This window comes from Drosophila montana, unplaced genomic scaffold (genome assembly GCF_035044405.1).
Source record: "Drosophila montana isolate Dmon_TW-CO22-7 unplaced genomic scaffold, ASM3504440v1 contig_1280_1, whole genome shotgun sequence".
Classification (NCBI taxonomy): Eukaryota; Metazoa; Arthropoda; class Insecta; order Diptera; family Drosophilidae; genus Drosophila; species Drosophila montana.
The window spans coordinates 70,219-77,148 of NW_026996255.1; the positions used below are offsets into that span (position 1 = coordinate 70,219).

At 38.8% G+C, this 6,930-nt stretch overlaps 1 long non-coding RNA gene across 3 annotated transcripts; it reads right to left on the reverse strand.

Annotated features, from left to right (window-relative positions):
- Positions 1-338: 338 nt before the first annotated feature.
- On the reverse strand, positions 339-1,667 carry LOC135427298 (uncharacterized). 3 transcript variants are annotated; one of them, XR_010436027.1, is made up of 5 exons: positions 1,328-1,664; positions 1,207-1,253; positions 1,026-1,144; positions 732-799; positions 339-666 (listed from the first exon to the last, which is right to left on the reverse strand). It is a non-coding gene; the product is annotated as an uncharacterized LOC135427298 (long non-coding RNA). The 3 variants fall into 3 exon arrangements; XR_010436026.1 differs by having other exon boundaries at positions 732-1,144; positions 1,328-1,667; XR_010436028.1 differs by having other exon boundaries at positions 339-678; positions 732-1,144; positions 1,328-1,667.
- Between the last annotated feature and the right edge of the window lie 5,263 nt (positions 1,668-6,930).

A 6,930-nucleotide genomic window follows, 5' to 3' on the forward strand; every position in this document is an offset into this window, starting at 1 on the left:
TTCGCTCATAGATAGATTAGGAGCAGAGATGATCGGATGCCCTTGCTAAAGCCCTTGGCCTACAACTAGGCCGTTGACCCGAGAGTGCAGCTGTGCAGATGGGCAGCAACGGTGCCCACCTCGTACATGTATGCGTGTGCCGAAATTCGGCACCGATGATGTTCCTGCCCGATGATGTTGCGTGCCATACTCGAAGCCAGGTTAAATTTTTTTCTTTTTGCATAAGTAAAGTATTCCAAAAAAGTTTCTAACCGGCCAGCTCAGCCGACGCGTACAAAAGGAATACGAGGAATTTTGCTGTCGTTTAATAACGTAACTTCAATGTAAACCTTGTGACGAAATATACCAAAACTTAAGAAAAACTTAAGACTAACGAGCGACACGGAGCGAACAAATAAAATATCAGACAATACATAAAATAAACGACCCACGGTTCCGGCAACGAAGGGACCAGCTCTCGAACCAGAGAGGGCCAGCAGTTTAACCCCCAGTCCAGGTTTCGGCTCAGCGGCGCACATATCACCGACGTTATCCAGAAGGAAAGGCTAAGAAGCGGCCACGGGCGAGACCACGCCCACATCATCCGAGTGAGTCAGTTCCATGTCGTCTACCCTTGCCCTGAGTAGCAGGCAGAGTCAGACGTCGACTCATGTTCGAGACCCCTCACTAAGAAAAGATCTTTTGGCATTATTAGAATTAGTTCTTTTGGATAAATATATATGTGTACTTACGCCTAGTTTCACTCAAGAAAACGTTCTAAAGGGCGAACAGCGAGTGACCGACCCAAATGTTATTGCACCTATTAAATATAAAAGTTTAAAACTTTGCAGTTGCACGAACAAAGCACACATACATACCTATCGCCCCTTACCGCCACCAGAGAGCTCTTTAGGTAGGGTAAGGTAGATTTAAGGTAAGGTAGACTTGCTGTACAACTGATTATTTTGGAATACCCGGTTCTACAGCCCCCACAGAGCTCTTTAGGTAGGGTAAGGTAGATTTAAGCGATTTAATACCTCACATACCTGCTGCGCAACTGATTATTTTGGCATACCCAGTTCTAGGTTCATTTCTGTGGGCATCTTGTTACCATTGGCGCAACGATCACATTATAATTGCCTTCCTTCCATTTTTTGTTCGTCGCCTGCTCAATTTTATTAAGGTCCAACGGTCAGTAACAATAAGAGATCGAAAAATTATACGCACCGGGTGAAGTCGAAATGAAATGTCCGCTTGTATGAGATTGTAAATGGCTGCAAAGATAAATGCGATAAGAAATAATATTAATTGTTATTAATTTTAAGGAAATGAAACCAATTATACTCACATATTGAAGGAAAACAATGTCCGGCTAAATATCCATTAATGGGGAGAGGGGGCATGACAGCCGACAAGGGCTGATGATTGAGACGAGATCAGGAGATCGTCTCAGATAGGGCGGGTACGCCGGGTCCGGAACCGGGACCCGATATGGAGAAGTAAAGTGGAATAATAGTGTTCTTTTTGTTAATTTATGTTGAGAGTCTCACCTTTGCTGTTTACATTTCACGTTTTTACAGCTGTTAGTGTTGCTCATTTGTTAATAGTTCCGGCTGTTTGATGTTATCGATTATGTGGTTCATTTTGAATAGTGTTGTGTAGGTCTGTTTTACTACAGACGTTGTAGCTTTGTTGATGTCAATTGTGCGATTTAATAACGCTTTAATTCAAGCTACTGCTATTAGATCAGTGATTGTAATATAGGTTGAATATTTATTGATGATATTTAAATCATCTGTAGTGTATTCATGCATGCGCATTTTAACACTTTGTTACAATCTTAAATATTGACATTGACAACAATGGATATAAACATACAAAACATAAGCGTAAGTCAATGACTCGATTAAATGTAATATGTTCAGCCACTTGACGGCCACCGTCTAATGCCGACTTACGGCATAAGCACTGACCATGCATCCCACGGGCAATGCCCAGGAGCGCTATTTACGAGAAGTACATAGCTTCACGCGCACTAATACTTTAATGCAACCATATATGCATGAGTGCGCTCTCCCTCTCAGAGTATGTATGTTACCTTTAACATAATTATGCTAAGTTGAATTTGTTAGCTCCGATAAGTTCATTTCATTTTAATAAAAATCAATGATAAAACTGACGTTAAGCGAACCAGTTGTACACGGCATTCCTCCATACCCCTCTTATTTCAAGTTGGCTTGCATCGCATTGTATATAAAAGTGCTTGCGGAAATCAGGATGCGCCAATACGGGTGCACATAAGAGCGCCTTCTTAAGCTCCTGGAAACCCTTTGTTGGTTCTCCGGTCAGAATTAGCTTCGTGTTCGCTTTGGCAGAGTCTGTAATTGGTGCGGTGGTGTCATCAACTCTGCTCAGTACGCATGCTTACCGCATTTTTTTTTAATTTGTTGTATATTCCATTTAATAATAATTTTCTACTACAGCTCTTGTCACATACTAATCGTCGCAAGAACTTCTACCTCTATTTTGTGTCACTTATTTCGCGATAAAATCAGATTTAGTAATTTGATAGAGAACTTTAGTTATAGTGATTTAGAAGAATTTTTAGGGATTTAAATTAAAGTTTGGCCGGTTAGCCGAGACACCAACCTAGTTTCGAGGACCTTAGGCCTGATTATCGGTGCTGTTAATTAATTAACAGAAACACCAAAAGGTAGAGGAAACCAATCTGCGCCATACAAGGTCATCTAAGGCTATAGCTCGGAGAAGGTAATTCTAAAATCTAACAAAAATATTTGTTCAATCCCTTCACAGGTGCCAATCAATTTATTGAGACACCGGCTAAGCGAAGCGATCTCTGTACAGCAAGCAGGAGTTAAAAAAACTATTGGCTAATCCATCTCACAATCTAGGCGAGAGACAGCTTTGTGCAAGAACTGTGGCGGTTGTGCCCAACCAAGCCATTTATGTGCGCGCATGCCAAAAAACTGCCAAGTATCAGCAATAAAGTTTTATTATTATTAACAATTCATTTAAAAGAATATATTAACATACAAAAAATTAAAAAACTTGACTGTTATTAATATGTACTGAAATTTGAAATGTTTAATAAACAATGAAAGGTTTCATGTGCGCTGAGTCCATTTGGAGCAGCGCTCACTGCGTTAAGCTGGTGACGGCGGTTCAGGTGTTCCTGCCAATGGCACCAAGTTAGCGCTCATAGGTCACACGTTTTCTGTTCCGTGTGCATGAGCGGTTCACTGAATTTCTTGCTCTTACAGATTAGAGACTATCGTGGGATTAGGCGGCCAGAATGGCCAGCCAAAACTCGTCCGGAATGTGCACGCACACGGAAGGGAACAACATGAAAGCGCTTGTAAAAGCCGGCTACTCGCGTGATTTAAAATTAACCGCTGTAACATAAATTTTGGTTAACATCACTTATATTCACACCAATATGACACGATATCAACTTTCACATTTTATCCGGCACACCACTCAATGCTTCTGCAATTCGGATGCGATCGCCTTTGTGGCTGTCTCGCGATTCGAGAACTTGAGTTTTGGATTTTACAAGAGAATCAACGTGGTCTTATATAACGGACACGAGTTTAAAACACTGTTTCAACTTTTTAAATTGTGCAGTTTCTGATCGGCGCTTCTAAATTCTTTGACGAGGCGATTGAAAGTGAATTTAGGCAGCATAACCGAATGTTCTAGAAGTATACAGCAGACACACGGAACGTTGAAGCGAAGATAACTGTAAACCGGCGTGATGGTTCTTTCGTCTGTTTTGTGCTGAGTGCAGGTGTGGGTATGTGGGAGAGTGAAAAAATAATAAATATTGAATTCGCCGCGAAGGGGAACAAATTCGCCTGATCATTAGTCGCTTAACAGGAAAGGGTATACAGAGATTTTTCCGAACAATAACCAACTTGGCCATTGTTCACTACACGAGAAAGCAAATCATAGGTTCTCTATGAGTTGGGCATAAATACAAAAAAAACAGTGCATCAACAAAAAAGAGGTTCTAGTCGGGAGGTCTCGACTAGAGTATACCCTGAACCCTCTTCTTCCAACACCAAATGCAGCTCGCGCTACGCGCTCGTTTGCTTTAGTAGTAGTAAAGATAAATTGAAAAAAAAAGTTCCGTTGGCAGGGCTTGAACTCGCAACTAATCGCACTGCTTGCCGCTGCCTCTACCCAACAGCCACAACAATCGTTGAGCCTTAATGTGTAAAAAACGACATAAAATAAAAGCAGACGCGCATGAATGCGTGTGTCTACATGTATATGGATACAAGAAAAGTCAAGTTTTTTTAATAATTGTGTTTCTTAACCGATCTTAACTAAATTTTCTGCAGTACATCTTGTTGTGTTGTAGAATATTTGTGTATTCTCAAAAAGTCAATTGCATTTAATTGTGGCTTATAATGGTGGGCAGCATTAATTGGTGTTTTTTCTTTATTTAGTGGTAGTAGCGGTAGTAGCGGGGAGGTGGTGATAGCTATAAATGAAATATACTTAATATATATATACTATTCTAGAAGCTACATGTCAAGTTTGGTGACTCAAGCTCTTTTTATATACCAAAATTGATAAAAAAAAAAATTACTTGGAAACCGGGCCAAGTTATCGAATATCGGAAAAAAAACTCGATCTGCGCGGGGACTAGGAGGACCTACAGCTAAAATTTCCATTTCTATAACTCTTATAGGTTCTGAGATCCTTGCGTTCATACATACGGACAGACGGATAGACAGACGGACATGGCTAGATGATGCTGATCAAGAATATATATATTTAATGGGGTCGGAGATACTTCCTTCTGCCTGTTACATACATTTCCACAAATACATTATACCCTTTTTACCTATTTTCAATGGGTTCAGGGTATAATTACAAGCTTTCAGTCCTCAATTGTTTTAAAAGAAAGAAAAAATAACAAACAAAACCCACAGACAAGCCGATAACTAAAGAACAATACTGTCCCCACCATTGCAAGGTAGTTCACTGCAATTAAGTGATTATGCATTTGTGCATATATATAGTGACTTATTCACAACAACAGAGTTTTGAACCACTGTTATTCATAAGCTACATTGCATGGTATAACCCACTGTGTGTTTACAAATTTAATAATCATAACAATAGCATGCCTTCTGCATCCGAATTCAAATAATGCTAACAGCAACAAAAATCATAAGAGCAGAATGCCTTCTGCAGCCAAGCTCACATATTGTCAACAATCATTTATAAACAAAAACTGACCAACACAAAGGCGCTAGCATGAACAAGCCGCAGCTGCTGTCCGTTTGCAAAAAGTCACGTACTCCAATTAAATTTAAATATAGCGTAAGCCAATTTTTGTTCTTCAGTAATAATAAAAAACTGATACAAATTCACTCTCGTGAAATAAAGTCTTTTTATTCAAACTTATAACTACGTTATTGGAGCAGCCGGTAGGATAGCATTTTGTGAAAAGAAATAGATTAAAGTTCGTGAGTGATACGATCAATTAAAGAAAGGCTTATCCATACAACTGGTGTCTTCTCTGATCAACAAGTGTAACTGTGCACAGTATTACAATTAAATCGAATATATTTAAACTCAAAATATAAATCCAAATCGGTAGTTGCAACACAAAGTGAATTTTGTGACACAAACTAAATACCTAAAATTAAAAAAAAAAAAAATGGAGCAACCAGAAGGCTCTCATGTTGATGCACTTGCAGCCATGAATAAATTAAACGAACAAACAAATACGGAACGTGCCAGCCTTTGAGGGAGACCCTATAACCCTGGGTCCATTTATCAGAAGGATGGATTACCTGCTTCAACTGTACTCTACTCACAATGAACGACAACAATGCATCATATTCAGGGCGATTGAGCTCCAGATATCCGGAGATGCCTAGAAGGTTCCTAGAATGCTGCAAATCAACAACTGGTCCCAACTGAGGGAAGCCTTAATCTCCGAATACAAGAAGCAAACATCCGTGGAAGAACTGAGGCGAAGACTATATAATACCAATTATCAAGGTAATTTACGTAAATTCTCTAGTGAGGTAGAGGCTAAGAAAATAATTATAACAGACAAGTTAGAATTAGAAGGGAATTTAGATAATTCCAGATTGTATACAAACGCTATGAATAACACTGTAAAAATCTTAATAAATAAAAAATTACCAGATAGACTCTTTATGTCACTCTCAAGATCCGACATATCCACTATTTCAAAATTAAAACAAGTAGCACAAATGGAGGGCTTCTATGAGGAAAATTATTATAACAATAATAAAAAACAAAATAAATAAAATACAAAATAACTACTGCTATAAATTATACAGGAAATACTAAACCTCAATTTACCCAAATTTCATAACTAACAATAATCAAAGCCAAAATATTTCACATCCTCCACCCTCCAAACAACCAAACTTATTTTAACCAAAATAAGTAACTAGCTCAGGAATTCAAACAGAATTAACAACAAGCACAAAAAAATAACCCCATAAATCAAAATATTTCTCAAGGTAACCAAAAAACATATAGATGGGACATGCCGTACTAGAAATTTGGGCACCAAAAAAAATGTGCATCTGGTCCAACGAGCGAGTAAGATATACATATGATGTCTTTTGATCGCTCCCACTACAGGAAACTGCTTTGGCTTACTCTTTTCCAAATGATTTGAGCGATAGAACGGCATCGCTGTCTATTTTTATCTCGCTCGCACTTACTCTCAGTGCTCTCAATGTTTAAACCCAAAATCATAAAAAAGAAGGGCACGCGGCAAACGCGGGCTAATAATGATATTTTCTTTTGCGCCCATGATCTTAGTGATATGTACCAAATCAATCGTAAAAGCGTATAAAAGAAAATACTAGTGTATCCCAAAAAATGCAGGTTGATGAAAATGATCAACAATCAGAAAACTATCAGGGGAAC